Source organism: Cervus canadensis, chromosome X, assembly GCF_019320065.1.
Source record: "Cervus canadensis isolate Bull #8, Minnesota chromosome X, ASM1932006v1, whole genome shotgun sequence".
NCBI classification, from domain to species: Eukaryota; Metazoa; Chordata; class Mammalia; order Artiodactyla; family Cervidae; genus Cervus; species Cervus canadensis.
In genome coordinates, this window is record NC_057419.1 from 141,864,469 (window position 1) to 141,882,918 (window position 18,450).

Here is an 18,450-nt window from a genome sequence, read left to right on the forward strand (position 1 = left end):
TTTGTTGTTTTGGGTTCGAGTTTATATACCTTTTCTGTGTTTCCCTGTCTAGAGAAGATCCTTTAGCATTTGTTGAAGAGCTGGTTTGGTGGTGCTGAATTCTCTCAGCTTTTGCTTGTCTGTAAATCTTTTTATTTCTCCTTCACATTTGAATGAGATCTTGCTGGGTATAGTAGTCTGGGTTGTAGATTTTTCTCTTTCATTACTCTAAGTATGTCTTGCCATTCCCTCTGACCTGAAGAGTTTCTATTGAAAGATCAGCTGTTATCCTTATGGGGACCCCCTTGTGTGTTATTTGTTGCTTTTCCCTTGCTGCTTTTGATATTTGTTCTTTGTTTTTGATCTTTGTTAATTTGATTAATATGTGTCTTGGGGTGTTTCGCCTTTGGTTTATCCTGTTTGGGACTCTCTGTGTTTCTTGGACTTGGGTGACTATTTCCTTCCCCATTTTAGGGAAGTTTTCAACTATTATCTCTCAAATATTTTCTCATGGCCTTTCTTTTTGTCTTCTGCTATGATTCAAATTTTGGGGCATTTGACATTGTCCCACTTCCCAGGTCTAAGCCGCTCAGGTTCAGATTCTCAGGTACTCCACAAAGGCAGAGACTTGGTTGGGCCTGTGTTTTGTGTACTTCCCAGGTCTGAGCAGCTCAGACGACCAGGTGCTTGGCGAGCGCACTGTCCCAGGTATGTGGTATGTGTTATCACCTCCCGGGTCCCAGCTGCTCAGTTTCCTGGGTGCACAGCGAGAGTACTGTCTCAGGTGTGCCATGGGTCTCCTCTGGGGAGCTGATCTCAGGCTGTGACCCTCCTGGTGGATGTCAACCATCCCGGATCCAAGGAAGACTTGGTTAGCAACTGGGAGCCTGCTCACAATTTGGTGGAGGATCCATCTCTGGGGCTGAGATTGCACCTTTCCTTCCGGCTCTGGCTGTCGCCCCTCCTGCTTCTCTGCCTCTGGCAGGGGAATCGGCCCGTCTGCAGCTGGCTGGCTCTCCTCTGGTATTCACTCAATCCTTTGTTCTGTGAGCAGACCAAGGTGTGCCTTGGGTTAGAGCTTTTTGTGGGAATGTTTTCTTTTTCTTTTATTTTTCTCTGTCTGATTAACCCACAGTTTGGGTTGCTGTCTCACGTTAGCTCCCTCAGATTGTCCTCAGGGCATTCAGGCCCGGTCCTTACCGTAAGCATGTAACCTGTGCCTCCCTGTTCAGCCCCCGCTGGCTGCTGGTGGACGTGAGCGTCTGGGCTACTTCTCTGCTGGGAGTTGCAGTTAGGCACATATTCTGTGGGGTTTTCTTTTTTTCCTCCCGGTTATGTTACCCTGTGAGATTCCAAAACTCCCCACAGACCTGCCAGTGAGAGGGTTTCCTGGTGTTTGGAAATTTCTCCTCCTTCACGACTCCCTCCCTGGGATGGGTCTCTATCCCTAACTCTTTTGTCTCTCTTTTTGTCTTTTATATTTTGTTCTACCTCCTTTGGAAGAGAATGGGCTGCCGTTCTAGGTGCCTGGTGTCCTCTGCTAGCATTCACAAGTTGTTTTGTGGAATTTGCTCAGCATTCAAATGATCTTTTGATGAATTTGTAGGGGAGAAAGTGGTCTCCCTGTCCTTTTCCTCCACCATCTTAGGACCGTCCCTGTTGAATCTTTAAGTTGTTTAGATTTACCTCATATCTCCCCAGGCCTACCTTATCTTCGGCTTTCTGTGAGACTTATTTTATCAGGCTTTCTGCCTTCTCCCTTTCACCTACCCAAAGACCACAAAATTTTCTGTATTCATTAGTTTTCTGCTGTGTAATTCATCACAATGCTCTGCTCTATCTCACCTACAAATGGCTATTTGGTTGCCACAAAACTTATTAATATTGCCTCCTTTAAAAGTTATTTATGCTTGTGAATCATTCTATTCTTTTCTACCTTAAGCCATACCCCAGGGAAAAAGAACCATTTGAGACTCAGGGCTTGAACAATTGAAAAAACTAGAATGGAATCCATTTCAAAGAGGATATCCTGTCTTCAACATACTATTCTTGAGATGATTGATAATAGTGTCAAATCAATCTGTACTAGTTAAAGCTTCTACTTCATGATAGACATGGAACGATAGTGTTTTGGTTTTGCATCCTTAATCTTTAGAAATTCTTGCTCTACAATTTGGCATCTAACAACTTTTAAAGAAAGATGGGACAGTAGTGCCTGATCAGCTTTTTCTCTACTAACCTCCTGGGTTCACAATTTGTGCAGCCTACAGATTGTTTTAAGTAAATGTTTATTTTAGTCAAGCTTCAAATCTAGAACAACCCCTCTCCAGTGTTTTTCAAATATGCAGCATTTTTGGAATGTATATAACTCATAGCAAGTGATTGTCCTATATCTTCAACTGTCAATGATTCACTAATTAGCTTCTAAGCAGAGTTTTAGAAGGTTGTAGTGTATCTTGAGAATGCGGGTCTGGAAATTATGTAGCTTTGAGATAAGTATGTTTGCCTTAGGCTTCCAGTTAATTTGTTTATATTTTAAACTTGTAGGTTGTTGCCTTGTCTTGATTTCCATTACTAATTTAATGCAATTTAATGAAATACTTGTTATTAACTTAGAAACCCAAGATCAACCTAATTGTTTTTATCAGAATTGAAATCAGTGGTATGTATACTCTGTTTATAAGTCATACAAGTATAGCCCACTTGTTTATGCTTTGCATTCAGACTTCCCTATGAAATAATCAAGGAGTGTGCCTTGACCCTCCTATACTGTTTTGGGAGTTGGAACAGTGAAGGTAACCTGTGAAGTGAAAGTCACTCACTCTTTGTGACCCGATGGACTGTAGCCCATGAGGCTTCCCTGTCCATGGGATTCTCCAGGCAAGAATACTGGAGTGGATAGCCATTTCCTTCCAGGGAATCTTCCTGACCCAAGGATTGAACCTGGGTCTAATGCATTGCAGGCAGATTCTTTACCATCTGAGCCACCAGGGAAATGAAGGTAACCTGTACTGCTGCAGAAATCAGCAGTAGGTTTTGAAGGCAGTTTCCAGGTAAAAAGGAAGAGGTCTTTCTGGTAATAAAAAAAAAAAAAACTCCAAACCTATGACTTGGAGCACAAAATGAGGCAGGGCAAAGGCTAACAGTTTTGCCAAGAGAACTCGTTGGTCATAGTAAACAACCCCTTCCAACAACACAAGAGATAATTCTACACATGGGTATCATTTGGCAACAACACAAGAGATAATTCTACACATGGGTATCACCAAATGGTCAATAGTGGAAACGGATTGATTTATATTCTTTGCAGCTGAAGATGGAGAAGCTCGATACAGTCATCAAAAACAAGATCTAGAGCTGACTGTGGCTCAGATCATCAGCTCCTTATTGCAAAATTCAGACTTAAATTGAAGAAAGTGGGTGAAACCATTAGGCCACTCAGGTATGACCTCAATCAAATCCCTTATGATTATACAGTGTAAGTGACAAATATATTCAAGGGATTAGATCTGATAGAGTACCTGAAGAACTATGGATGGAGGTTCGTAACATTTTACAGGAGGCAAAAGAACAAAACCAAAGAGAAAGAAATGCAAAAAGGCAAAATGGTTGTCTGAAGAGGTCTTAAAAATAGCTGAGAAAAGAAGCGAAAGGGAAAGGTTTACCCATCTGAATGCAGAGTTCCAAAGAATAGCAAGGAGAGATAAGAAAGCCTGGTTAAGTAAACAATGCAGTTAGAAATAGAACAATAGAATGGGAAAGATTAGAGATCTCTTCAAGAAAATCAGAGATACCAAGGGAACATTTCATACAAAGATGGGCACAACAAAGGACAGAAGCTAATATAGACCTAATGGAAGCAGAAGAAATTAAAAAGAGGTGGCAAGAATACACAGAAGAACTGTACAAAAAAAAATCTTATCCTGGAAAACCATGATGGTGTGACCACTCACTAGAGCCAGTCATCCTGGAATGTGAAGTCAAGTGGACCTTAGGAAGTATTACTACAAGCAAAGTTAGTGGAGGTGATGGAATTCCTGCTGAGCTGTTTCAAATCCTAAAAGATGATGTCGTTAAAGGGCTGCACTCAGTATGCCAGCAAAATTGGAAAACTCAGCAGTGACTACAGGACTGGAAAGGGTCAGTTTTCATTCCAGTCCTAAAGAAGGGCAATGCCAAAGAATGTCCAGACTACCGTACAATTGTGTTCATTTTACAGACTCGTAAGTTTATGCTCAAAATCCTTCAAACTAGGCTTCAATAGTGCATAAACTAAAAACTTCCTGATGTACAATCTGGATTTAGAAAAGGCAGAAGAACCAGAGATCAAATTGCCAACATTCATTGGATCATAGAAAAAAAAACGAGAATTCTAGAAAAACATCTGCTTCACTGAGTATGCTAAAACTTTTAACTGTGTGGATTACAACAAATTGTAAAAAAAATTCTTGAAGAGATAGGAATACCAGACCACCTTACCTGCTTCCTGAGAAGCCTGTATGTAGGTCAAGAAGCAAAAGTTAGAACTGAATATGGAACAATATATGGGCTCAAAATTGGGAAAGGAGTATATCAAGACCATATAGACTGATTCAGAATCTGGAAAGGAGTACATCAAGACTGTATATTGTCACCCTGCTTATTTAACTTATATGCAAATTACATGTGAAATGCTGGACTGGATAAAGCACAAGCTGGAATCAAGATTGGTGGGAGAAATACCTATAACCTCTAATATGCAGATGACACAACCCTAGTGGCAGAAAGTGAAGGTGAAAAGAGGAGAGTGAAAAAGCTGGCTTAAAACTCAACATTCAAAACACTCAGATTGTGTCATCCAGTCCCATCACTTTATGGCAAATAGATGGGGAAACAATGGAAACAGTGACAGACTTTATTTTCTTGGGCTCCAAAATCACTGGGGCCGGTGACTGCAGCCATGAAATTAAAAGACACTTGCTCCTTGGAAGAAAAGAAGTGATAAACCAAGACAGCGTATTAAAAAGCAGAGAAATCATTTTGCCAACAAAGGTGTGTATAGTCAAAGCTATGGTTTTTCCAGTAGTCATGTATGAGTTGGACCGTGTGTGAGTTGTGTGTGTGAGTTGGACCATAAAGAAGACTGAGCACTGAAGAATTGATGCTTACAAACTGTGGTTGCTGGAGAAGACTCTTTTGAGAGTCCCTTGGACTGCTAGATCAAACCAGTCAATCCTAAAGGAAATCAACCCTGAATATTCATTGGAAGGACTGATGCTGAAGCTGAAACTCCAATACTTTGGCCATCTGATGTGAAGAACTGACTCATTGGAAAAGACCCTGATGCTGGGAAAGATTGAAGGCAGGAGGAGAAGGGGACGACCGAGGATGAGATGGTTGGATGGCATCACTGACTCAATGGACATAAGTCATCTGAGCAAGCTCTAGGAGACAGTGAAGGACAGGGAAGCCTGGCGTGCTGCAGTCCATGGGGTTGCAAAGAGTTGGACATGACTGAGCAACTGAACAACAACAAAAGATGTATGTTTGATCAACATACAGTATAAGTATATAGTATATATAAGTATATATATTATATAGAGTATATATATAATGTATTATATATAGTGTGTATATATATATATAGTATATATAAGTATATACAACATAAGTTGTATACTTATAAGTATATATTCAACATAGGTCTACTACTGTGGTAGACTTTTTATATATCGCCTCTTTAGTTACGATTAATGTTACAAAAGGCATCCTGTCTTTCATTGGCTGTTATACCCAGATTTCATCCATTTAGAATTATTAGGGGAAGGAGGATATGAAGGCACTGTGGTTTGTTCTGGACCCTTTACTTTCACCCCTTTCCTGAGATAAATTTGATTTGTATCAGAAGTAGAAAGTTGGATCACTTCCATAGTGAGGAAAAACCTTTAAAATTCATTTTTATGCAGTGTATATTTATTCTTAAAACTAATTCTGGGTTTCTGCCTTGATTAAGAGCAGATAAAAAGATTGAATCTGTTTTGCTGTTGAAATTCAAGACTTGTGAATTTAAAACATCTTTCGTTTCCTTAGAGCCTAAAACAAGGCATAACCTTTTAATTAGCTTTGGAAATAAAGATATAAACAGACATTATGATTTTTATGCAAACAGCATATATTCAGAACTTAATTCAGACATGAATCTCCATGAATAATGAAATGGTCCATTGGAGGAGAGTGAACTTAACCTAGATTTTTCTAAATCTGGGGCAAACTTAGTCCATTTTACAAGAAACCTCTTTGAAACCGTTTATATTTCCATTTATAATGAGAATTCAGGAGAACTCATACAGCAAAAGGCAACCTCTTGTTTCGCCCATCTTACCTAGAATGTTAAATTTCAGTTTGAGCAACTTGATTTAGAACACTTGTCTTCTCTCCTGCCTCAGTTATCAAAGGGATTTTCAGGGATGTGTAGGGTGTCTGTATATGGGGAGATAAAACTTCAGGAAAGGATGGACCTGAGATTAGGTAACTCCCTACCATGTGACTAAAACTGCTTTAGAGTATCTAAAAAAGCTTTAAGATCTATAAAAGCGTAACTGCTTTAGAGTATTTTGGGTATCACATCATAATAATCTGGGGAATGGGGTTTAAAGATGAAAGGTAAGCTGCATATTTATAACTATTGAAACTTGAGTTCATTGTTCTATTCTCTCTACTTTTGTGTTTGAAATCTTTCATAATAGTTGAAGAAAAACTGCCTTGGAAACTGACCATCTAGAGAGTGAATGATTATAAAGTTAGTCAAAGTTCAAATTTTTAAATATTTTGCCTTGAATCCTGAAAAGAAATACAAGATTTTAGAGATGCTGTCACATAAGGTTCATAGTAGTTCAGTTGCTCAGTCGCGTCTGACTCTTTGCAAGCCCATGGACTGCAGCATGCAAGGCTTCCCTGTCCATCACCAACTCTCGGAACTTGCTCAACCTCATGTCCATCGAGTCAGTGATCCCATCCAACCATCTGATCTTCTGTTGTCCCCTTCTCCTGCCTTCAATCTTTCCCAGCATGAGCGTCTTTTCCAATACTTTGTGTCAGGTGGCCAAAGTATTGGAATTTCAGCTTCAGCATCAGTCCTTGCAATGAATATTCAGGGTTAATTTCCTTTAGGATTGACTAGTTTGATCTAGCAGTCCAAGGGACTCTCAAGAGTCTTCTTCAACACCACAGTTCAAAAGCATCAATTCTTCAGTGCTCAGCTTTCTTTATAGTTCAACTCTCACATCCATACATGACTACTGGAAAAACCACAGCTTTGACAAGGTGGACCTTTATCGGCAAAATAATGTCTCTACTTTTTAATATGCTGTGTAGGTTTGTCACCGTTTTTCTTCCAAGGAGCAAGCATCTTTTAATTTTGTGGCTGCAGTCACCATCTGCAGTGATTTTGGAGCCCCCCACAATAAAGTTTTTGTTTCCATTGTTTCCTGGTCTGTTTGCCATGAGGTGAAGGGATCGGAGGCCATGATCTTAGTTTTCTGAATATTGAGTTTTAAGTCAGCTTTTTCACTCTTCTCTTTCACTTTCATCAAGAGGCTCTTTAGTTCTTTGCTTTCTGCTATAAGGGTGGTGTCATCTGCATATCTGAGGTTATTGATATTTCTCCTGGCAGTCTTGATTCCAGCTTGTGCTTCATCCAACCCGACATTTTGCGTGATGTGTTCTGCATATAAGATAAATAAGCAGGGTGACAGTATACAGCTTTGATATACTCCTTTCCCAATTTGGAACCAGTCTGTTGTTCCATGTCTAGTTCTAACTGTTGCTTCTTGACCTGCATCTAGATTTCTCAGGAGCAGATAAGGTAGTCTGTTGTTCCCATCTCTTTCAGAATTTTCCACAGTTTGTTGTGATCCACACAGTCAAAGGCTTTGGTGTAGTCAATAAAGTAGAAGTAAATGTTTTCCTGGAACTCTCTTGCTTTTTCTGTGATCCAACGGATGTTGGCAATTTGACCTCTGGTTCCTCTGCCTTTTCTAAATCCAGCTTGAACATCTGGAAATTCACTGTTCACATAATGTTGAAGCCTGGCTTGGAGAACTTTGAGCATTTACTTTGCTAGTGTGTGAGATGAGTGCAATTGTATGGTAATTTGAACATTCTTTGGCATTGCCTTTCTTTGGGCTTGGAATGTAAACACCTTTTCCAGTCCTGTGGCTACTGCTGAGTTTTTCAACTTTGCTAGCATACTGAGTGCAGCACTTTCACAGCATCATCTTTTAGGATTTGAAATAGCTCAACTGGAATTCCATCACCTCCACTAACTTTGTAGTGATGCTTCCTAAGGCCCGCTTGACTTTGCACTCCAGGATGTCTGGCTCTAGGTGAGTGACCACACCATCGTGGTTATCTGAGTCGTGAAGGTCTTTTTTGTATAGTTCTTCTGTGTTTTCTTGCCTCCTCCTCTTAATATCTTCTGCTTCTGTTAGGTGCATACCATTTCTGTCCTTTATCGAGCCCATCTTTGCATGAAATGTTGCCCTGGTATCTCTAATTTTCTTGAAGAGATCTCTAGTCTTTCCCATTCTGTTGTTTTCCTCTATTTCTTTGCATTGATCACTGCGGAAGCCTTTCTTATCTCTCCTTGCTATTCTTTGGAACTCTGCATTCAAATGGGTCTATCTTTCCTTTTCTCCTTTGCCTTTAGCTTCTCTTTTCTCTGCTATTTTTAAGACCTCTTCAGACAACCATTTTGCCTTTTTGCATTTCTTTTTCTTGTGCCGAATATTAATAATAGGTGTTATATGGGTGTTCGGCCCCTTTTTCTAATCAACCAGTAAACATTTTATTGCAAATCTTATGGCTTTTTCTAAATAATTTAATACAGGTTTTTCAAATAATTTGCAGAATCATAGAAGAAAATTCTACCATAATACTAAGGTATTAAATTTCTTGACTTAGTGTTTTATTTCCTTGCTAGTGTATTAACCGGATCTGAGTAACAACTTTTTTTCTTGCTAAATTTCAGTAATGCAAGATAAGTTCCAGAGATCTGCTCTACAACATTTGCCTATAGATGACAAAACTGTATTGTACACTTAAAAATACTAAGAGGGGTGTATCATGGTATGTGTTCTTACCACAATAAAAGTTCTACCACATGTATAACCCTACAAAAAAACAAACTTCTATTCAGTTGTTTTGGTTGCATCAGCAGTTGAACTTTAAGTTTTCTTTTTCTCTTTTAACTTTGCTCAAATAACTTCAATTATTCAAGAAGTTTTCTTCCTCCTAATTATTTTGAATGTTTTGAAGCATGGTGTAGATTTGGCTTTTGTTGACCTAGTTCTTTTCTTTAATTGCTGCGTATTTTTTCCAGCATTTTGTTATTGAAAATTTTAGACAAAAAAGTTGAAATAATTGTGCAGTGTACATCTATATATCCACCACCTAGATTATATAATTAACATTTTACTACACTTACCTTTTTACATACCCATCTATAAATCCTATTTTTGATGATTACAAAGAAAATTGCGGACTTAAATACATTTCCCCACTAAACATTTAAGCATACGTATTGTTAACTACAGTTTAGTATGTATTAAAGGTTCATTTTTTTTAAGGTTCTTTTCAGAAAAAAAAGTTTACGTGTGATGAAATGCACAAATCTTAAGTGTTTGATACAATGAACTTTTTACAAATCACACATCCGTGAAATCCAGGCCTTTATCAAGATATTTTCATCACTCCAGAAAATTCTCTCATGCTCCTTCCCAGTCAATCCGTGCTTCTCCCATCCCAGTCCCCTAGGCAACCACTGTTTCTTCTGATTTTTCTCTTATCATAGTTTGTTTTTCAAAGTGTATGTAAATGAACCAGAGCATGCACTCCTTTGTGTAAGACTTCTTTAGCGTAGGTATTTGAAATTCATCCAATGTGTGTGTGTGTAGTTCTTTTTATTGCTGAGCAGCATTTCATTGTACAACAAAAGCCATTGTTTGTTTATTCATTCTCCTGTTGGTGGAGAATGTTTATTTTATTTTATTTATTTATTTATTATTAATAATTATTTTTTATTATTATTATAAATAAATAATGTTTATTTATTCATTCTTCTGGGCCATTTCCAGTTTTTAGATGTGAATGAAGTTGCTATGAACATTTTTGTACAAGTCGTCTTGTAAGCATTTGTTTTCATTTTTCCTGGAATTACTGGATCGTAAGTTATGTATATGATTAGTACAGAAATTCCTGCATTTCCTGAAATGACTGTACCATTTTGTACTCTAATCAGCAACATATGAGAATTCCAGTTGTTTTTCATCCTCATCAACATTTGGTGGTATTGCTCTTTGTGATTTTAGCCATCTGATAAGTTTGGTAGTAAGTGTTATCTCGTGGTTTTAATTTGCATTTCCCTGTAATTATGTTTAACTTTTCCATGTGCTTCTTCACTTGGCATATATATTTCTTTTTGAAATTGTTCAAATTGTTTGTGTTTTTGTTTTTGAGTTGTTGGAGTTTGCATATAGTGGTTGCACATCTTTTCCAAATATGTTACTGCTTTTTTAATTGTCTTATCTAACCAATGTATAAATGTTATATACTCAGTTACACTTAAAATAATTAAGCCAGCACTTGGAATGAATTATTAGACTGAACATTAAGCTGGTCTGATATCCTAACCAGTGCTCTGATGGCCTAAAAGTTAATTATGTAACATAAAAGACAAAATTTCAGGAATCTGAATTAATTAGGGGAAAGCTAATTGCTAAAAAGTCCATGACTACAGAAAAAAAACTTGCAAAGAAATGTCAGCTGATAGCTTCAGAAAATATTACCCAAATGTACTCAGATTATACTAGCTTAATAATGACCAGCTTAACCTCAGTTTATGATTCTTCTTACTGATCCACAGGTTGAAATAACTCTCTCTACATGTATCATTCTTTGGATACTCAGTTTTGTTGGTGTTGTAAGCTGTAGCTGTGCTGGTCCCTTCATTCATCATCTCAGAGTTGTTTATGAATGCTTACAGTTTTCTAAATATTTAACACAACTTTATTTAATGGGAAGTATAAAAGTTAAACTTATAATAATGTTTATTCTTAACCATCTACTTTTTAAAAATATATTGGATGGTGGAGGTCTCCCTTAAGTGTGTATGCTGGTTAAATTATAGTGTAAAATCCATTGTTGTTCACAAATGTTTATTAATAATAGGTGGCTAGAAATGATTATGTTGCAAAAGGGAGGAAAAGAACATGTTAAATCTGAGCAGCCATGTATTTCAGAGGAAAAAGTAAATGCTTTATTTTTGCTTATACTGAAGCTAAAAACACACAAAATCTTTTTATTGTACAAGATACATTTTAACACATTTAAGGATGACAGCTTTGCGCTTCCTACAGAAAATATTTAAATAAAAGTAATAGTTTTCTCAAGTTTTTAGCTTTTAAAATAGTAGTCTGTAAAGCCAAAATGCCATTTACACAAACACATTTGGAATTTTCCCTTTTCATGATTAAGCTCAGGAGATACAATTTTAACCTGAAGTTTGATGCATACATTTTCTGTATGGTGTGATGTGTGATTAGGGCCTCCAACTAGGCTAAGAAAGTTAATTAAACACTGCCTGTGTTTACTAAAAGTATTCTTTATCTTCCTCAAATGTTGGCTCCAAACTGCGTTCATTGTTTTGAATAGGAAGAAATCCTTCATCCTCAGGTTCAACCTGTTTTTGAGAAATCTTGAATCCTGTGAGGGGTTTAAATAGTGATATTTTCTTGAATCCTACCACTGGTATGCATTTGTATGTTATAAGAAACAGACAAATTAAAATGTTTTCACTGGAGAACATATGGGTTTACTTTTGCTATGTTAGAAGAGTAATTTGAACAGTTAAAAGTTTTTAGGTTAATAATTTATTGGATTGTCTTTAACATTAAGAAAACTACAGACTAATGTATTAACCCCTTGGGTTTCGAGGTTTCCACTTGAGCTCATGCAACATTCATTTTAGTGCAATTGGTTTCAATGATTCCTACTAGACACTCAAGGATTCTGACTGCTTCTCCTGCCCAAGTATATACGAAGCACAGTTACCACTCTGCTTATTTGACCACAGGCTACATTACTTTGTTTATTTAAACCGATTGCTTAATACATATTGTAGAAGGAAGTCCTACAAGATGAGACCAAAAATGGATGAACCTGCTACTTCAAATAATATGACTATATTTTATATAGGAAATACCTAGTGTGAACATGTGATTTTCAAATGACCTGAAAATTCAGCTAGCTGTTGCCATCCTCCCTTTAGCACTGCCCCCTATTTCTGTTACTAGAGCGCCTTCTGAATCCAAAACCCTCCCCTCAGTTTTCTGGGGCGGCTAAGGGCTTTTCTTTACTGCCTTTTCTTCCTGCTAACAGCCTAGCTGTCGGAGCCTCTGTATTATAAAGTATGATTTCTTATGGATCAAATAAGGTTTGGGAAGCCAATTCTGAGTTTATTTACAACATAAGCCATTGGAAATTGGAATGTGTTTTACTGTTTAAATGCAAATATTTCAAGAGCTAAGTCATTAAGGTTGTTCTCAAATCAATGATGGTTCTATATCTAAACATGGTGTTCTTTAATGTTTCCTCCTTGGGAAGCTATAAACTTATTCCAGTAAGGCTGGCACTGTTCCAAGCATGTTTGAAACTAGATTCCAGACTTGAAAGAGGAATGAGGCTTCTTTTGGGGCTGATGGAAATTTTTGTATCTTGATTTTGGTGGTGATGATTCTAGGGGTATACACAAATGTGAAAACTCACTGAATTGTACACTTTAAATGGATGCAGGTAGTTGTACACAATTATTCCTCAGAGCTGATAAGGAAAAAACTAGATTCAAAGAACAGTTTCAGGTTACTTTACAGACCCCACAAGAAACTTGTTTTATAATTGTGCCTATCAAAGTGCATATTGTGTGACAGCAGTTGAAAATTATTTTTTACTAGAAAAAGGAGAGCTAACCTCAGTTGTCCATATTTTTATCAAGTATGAATCTAAAATTAATTTTGACTGTTTCTTAGAATTTAATTTTATAAGATTATGATTTTCTACCATTGAGGGTATTCAGAGATTGTATTGTGTGTTTTGAACATCCTCCCAGAAGCAAGAGTCCATGATGGTTTGAGTAATGTCAGCATTCGAATATGGGTACAGCTTAAGGTGGCTACTTTGAAGAATTTTAAAGAACAACATTAATTTGGGCATATTAATTGCCATGTTTATGAAAATACCAGTCTCATTTTATAATCTCACTTTATATGTTTATCCTAAATTAAGAGGCCAAACTATGACAGGGGCTTCCCTGATAGCTCAGTTGGTAAAGCATTCACCTGCAATGCAGGAGACCCTGGTTCGATTCCTGGGTTGGGAAGATCTGCTGGAGAAGGGATAGGCTACCCACTCCAGTATTGTTGGATTTCCCTTGTGACTCAGCTGGTAAAGAATCCACCTGCAATGCAGGAGACCTGGGTTCGATCCCTGGGTTGGGAACATCCCCTGGAGAAGGGAAAGGATACCCACTCCAGTATTCTGGCCTGGAAAATTCCATGAGCTGTATAGTCCGTGGGTTCTCAAAGAGTCAGACACGACTGAGCAACTTTCATTTTCAAACTATGACATCAGATATAGAATCTAGCTTTTTTCCATACTACCCTTTCCCACTTTTACCTTTTATTTCTCTTTTCTGTGGTTTTGGTAAATTAATTTTATTTCTTAGATAAAATTTGGGGAAATCATTCCTTTCAGTAATTGGTCATAGGTACATGTTTATAAAAGACAGTGATATTGTACAATTTAAAATGTAACCTTACTATGAGTCAGATATGTTAAATTTAGGAATACAGTGATCACAAGGTGAGAATGTGCTGTGATCTGAAATTCAACCTCAATATATATAACTCAACCTTTGAAAAAAGATTGGCAGTTTTTTCAGAGATAGTTTTCATATTCTGTTGCACTTCTGGGTTGTGTTAAGGGAGAAAATGATGATGTTAATGTTTTAATCCAGAAACTACATATTTTAAAAATCAAGGAGCGCCACCTCAGTTTGGTTATTGGAAAAGTTTGACAGTGTGATGATTTAGCACTACATTTTAAAGTGCTTATCTATACTAGTCCTTACTTTGAAAGCTTTTCCAATTGTCTCTTTACCACACCAAGTACCTCAAGCACTCCCCATAAAAGTCCAAAGCCTCCTTTTTGTCTTGTCACTCAAGGGCTAGTTTTAAGGGTTGTATAAGACCAGAGAATTGTCAAGAGCGTTACTAGGTTAGAAGGTGATGAGTCACAATGATTATTGTGGGATATATTGAACATTGTGGGACAAAACAAAATGGCCAAACCTAGCTTAAGTGTACTTGCAAATGGTTGGTTATCATAGGCTAAAATAAAAGTCACACTGCCTCCAAGGGTGATGTCTCGTGTGTATGCCTGTGTTGAAGTGCAGCTCCTGGGGTGTTACGTGGCTCTGGAACTTGCTCATAGACAAAGTCAAAGAGGAAAATACCCTGCACATTGCTGAAAATGGCATTCACACTGCAGGCCATTCTTTCTTCATTTAGTCTGTTTTGGTTCTATCAAGTCATTTGGAGTTGTCACGAGGCTTTTTTTTTTTTTTTTTTTTTGAGGGTGAGGGATGATGCTTGGTCAGATGTGTGCTATAGTCATGGATTGATGAAGGTTGATTACAGTGACCAAAATTTGCAGGTTCTTTTTGTTACTATAGAAATTGCCTTTCGTTTGGGTAGTAAGGAGAAGTTGCTACAGAACTTTCACAATTTTCACTTTTGGCATAAGGGCATTCTGCTTGATTTTATATTTAAACATTAATAATTCTTAATATGTACATGTCTCTCAAGTACCACAAACACTCATGGTATATCTTTAGAAAAAGACTACTTTACCAACTCAGATCCAATAAACTAACAAGTATAAGAAAGAAATCCACTCTAGAGCTTAAAAATACTAGAAAAAAAAATACTAGAGCATCCTGGCCAGCTGCCTGTATCATTTCAGTAATTAACTCCTTTGTTTCTTAATAAACATTGGTTTTCTTAAAGTAAAGCTCTCAAAACCGCCTACCAGCACCTTCTCTGGACCACCATGCAGTATATAGATGAAAATCCTAGGCCACATATCAACATATGAATAGTGATATCTCAAGTATACAGTAAATCTGAATTATACAGACTTTAATTCACAAAAAACATATATTTGTTTTTTTATAGGTAGGTTCTCTCTTCTGACTGACAAGCTTTGGTTTTCCTTCAAACTAGAAACCCCAAATCCTGAGTGCTGTCTGAACAGCTGTACTACAGTGGATGCTGCCTTGGTGGTTCATTTTAGCAATTCCTCATCATATCTCAGGCAGTTTCTTTGCATTGAGCCTATTCCTGTTCCCCTCCCTTCAAAATGATTTAGTAATTACCAAAAGGGATAAAGGGATGAAGTGCCAAGCCAGAAAAATCAAATGCTATTAAGTTTCATTGCATATGTGTGTGTGTGTGTGTGTGTGCACGCGCACAGATAAGACTTTTACAAACATCCCCAAAAAGTGCAAGCCACGACCCACATCTGTTGGAAAAAGCAATGGGAAGGGTCTTTGGAAATACAGTAGAAATAACATTTCTCTGTACTGAAGTAATGCTTGTGTACTCAGTTCCCAATGACTGGTTCTACACCAACAAAGCATATATTTGGAACAGTTAGCTAGATAAAACATGTCAAACAATCTACACAGATTTGTAGCAAATTTGTAGCAAAGCCATAGGGTTTGGGGTTGAAGGGAGCTAACAAGTATATATGGAAAGGTTATTTGAGTGATTCAGATAACTACATCAGCTTATATTAGCTGTGTGTGTACAAGCAATCTGTTTACTAACACTTTTGAAATGTGATTACCAAAATAATATGATCGATTTTTCTTGTGTACTTTTTAAACAGGAAAGAACGCCTGACTCACTTCGAGTCTTTTTTCCTGATGGTCGAAGAAACCAAGATCTGGGCCACTTAAATTGTTAGTTAAAACACCCCTTCAGTCTCAGCACAAGGCAATATGAATGTCAAATGGTTATTTATATTTCCTAGCTAAGCTATCAACTCATTTTAAGTCATTCAGAAGGTAGAGGCCATGGGGGGGGGGGGCGGGTGGGTTTGATATGTGTGTGTGTGTCTTTAATCAAGTGCAGACAAATGTTTAGATGTTTTGAACTTAGCTGAAATGCCCTAAATTAGGTCAGAGTGGAATGAAAAATGACTATGAGAGGCAAAAAGTACCAGGAAATTTTCCAGTATGCCTATGTAAGTGGACAGGAGTATAACTCGGAGATTTATATCCCTATAAAATTTGACATCTTCCAAAAATAATGATTTTGAATTTGGAATCATTCCTTTTTCTTTATACTCCACTGGATTTAAAGCTGTAAGTGGAGGACCTACTTCAACAATGGCCAGTTTTTAATATACTTCAGATATTTTCTTTGTAAACAATTTTACCCTTACTAATTATGAAGTGAAGTGAAGTGAAGTTGCTCAGTCGTGTCTGACTCTTTGCGACCCCATGGACTGTAGCCTAACAGGATTCTCCGTCCATGGAATTTTCCAGGCAAGAGTACTGGAGTGGGTTATTATGAAGGAGATGTTAATATAATTATGATGGAATCAAATATAGGTGTCCAGAAATGATAAGAAATTCACCTGTTATGGAGATGAACCGTGGTATACTTAGACAAAAAGAGATTCTTGAATCATTTATTATTATATTTGACTTTGGAGTACATATACATTTAACTTTACATATAAATATGTCAGTCTTAAATTATGGAGTTCATGACATTTTGGGCAAATGAACAAAAAGGTACAGTGGCCAATCCATTTCCACATCTCCTTTGTATATATATGCTTAATAGTAAATGTCTTGTTTCTATGATCTAGAAGAGTTGGCTTTATTGACTGGCTTTCTGACCTTGAGCAAGTCATTATCCTTTTCTGGGCCTCTTTTTTTTTCTTTCTCTTTGTAAAATAAGAATTTAGAATTGAGTAGATCCCCACTAAGGCTCTCTTTTACTTCTAACTTTTATGTTTATAAATTTACTCTCAAGTTGACTTATACCTTCTCTGGGGTCAGAGAACATACTTAAACATTTGATTTGAAATGTCTTTCTTGATAGTAGCTGATCCAGAGTTAACACAAGTCTCTTTCCTTTCCTACTTTCTACTGGAATTAGAGTTATTAAAAATGTTGGTGTCACCATCATAGATGTTAGGGCAATAACTGATTAGCTTTAATAGCTAACTGGCTTCAATCCCCAACATAGCTAGGCCTCAGCATAGCTGGTGAAATCTTAAGCCCACGTCATAAAGACAATAACCCTTAGACGATCTGAAAAGGAATGAAATATGACACTGGTTTCTTTCAGTAGTAGAAATTGCTACTATTTTTTATACATATTCTCTCTTTGCCACATAACTGAGAGAAGACTGTATTTTGGACCATGGCTCTATCCCTGGCTATCCTTATTTTCTGACAAATTGATAAAGTAACTGCTGAAACAATTAAGCCTAGGTTATCGTAAGTATATGCATTTGTAAGAGAGATGAAATAGGGCCATCTATTGGTTTCTGGTGCCATCCATATGAAAAGAAATGTAGCCTAGGTGCTGTTTATTATTCAAAGTGAATTTGGTGGCACAAAGACAGAAATATAGATCAATGGAACAGAATAGAAAGCCCAGAGATAAATCCATATACCTATGGACACCTTATCTTCGACAAAGGAGGCAAGGATATACAATGGAAAAAAGACAACCTCTAACAAGTGGTGCTGGGAAAACTGGTCAACCACTTGTAAAAGAATGAAACTAGAACACTTTCTAACACCATATGCAAAAATAAACTCAAAATGGATTAAATATCTAAATGTAAGACCAGAGACTATAAAACTCCTAGAGGAGAACATAGGCAAAGACTCTCTGACATAAATCACAGCAGGATCCTCTATGACCCACCTCCCAGAATATTGGAAATAAAAGCAAAAATAAACAAATGGGACCTAATGAAACTTAAAAACTTCTGCTCAACAAAGGAAACTATAAGCAAGGTGAAAAGACAGCCTTCAGAATGGGAGAAACTAATAGCAAACGAAGTAACAAACAAAGGATTAATCTCAAAAGTATACAAGCAACTCCTGCAGCTCAATTCCAGAAAAATAAATGACCCAATCAAAAAATGGGCCAAAGAACTAAACAGACATGTCTCCAAAGAAGACATACAGATGGCTAACAAACACATGAAAAGATGCTCAACATCACTCATTATCAGAGAAATGCAAATCAAAACCAGAATGAGGTACCATTACACGCCAGTCAGGATGGCTGCTATCCAAAAGTCTACAAGCAATAAATGCTGGAGAGGGTGTGGAGAAAAGGGAACCCT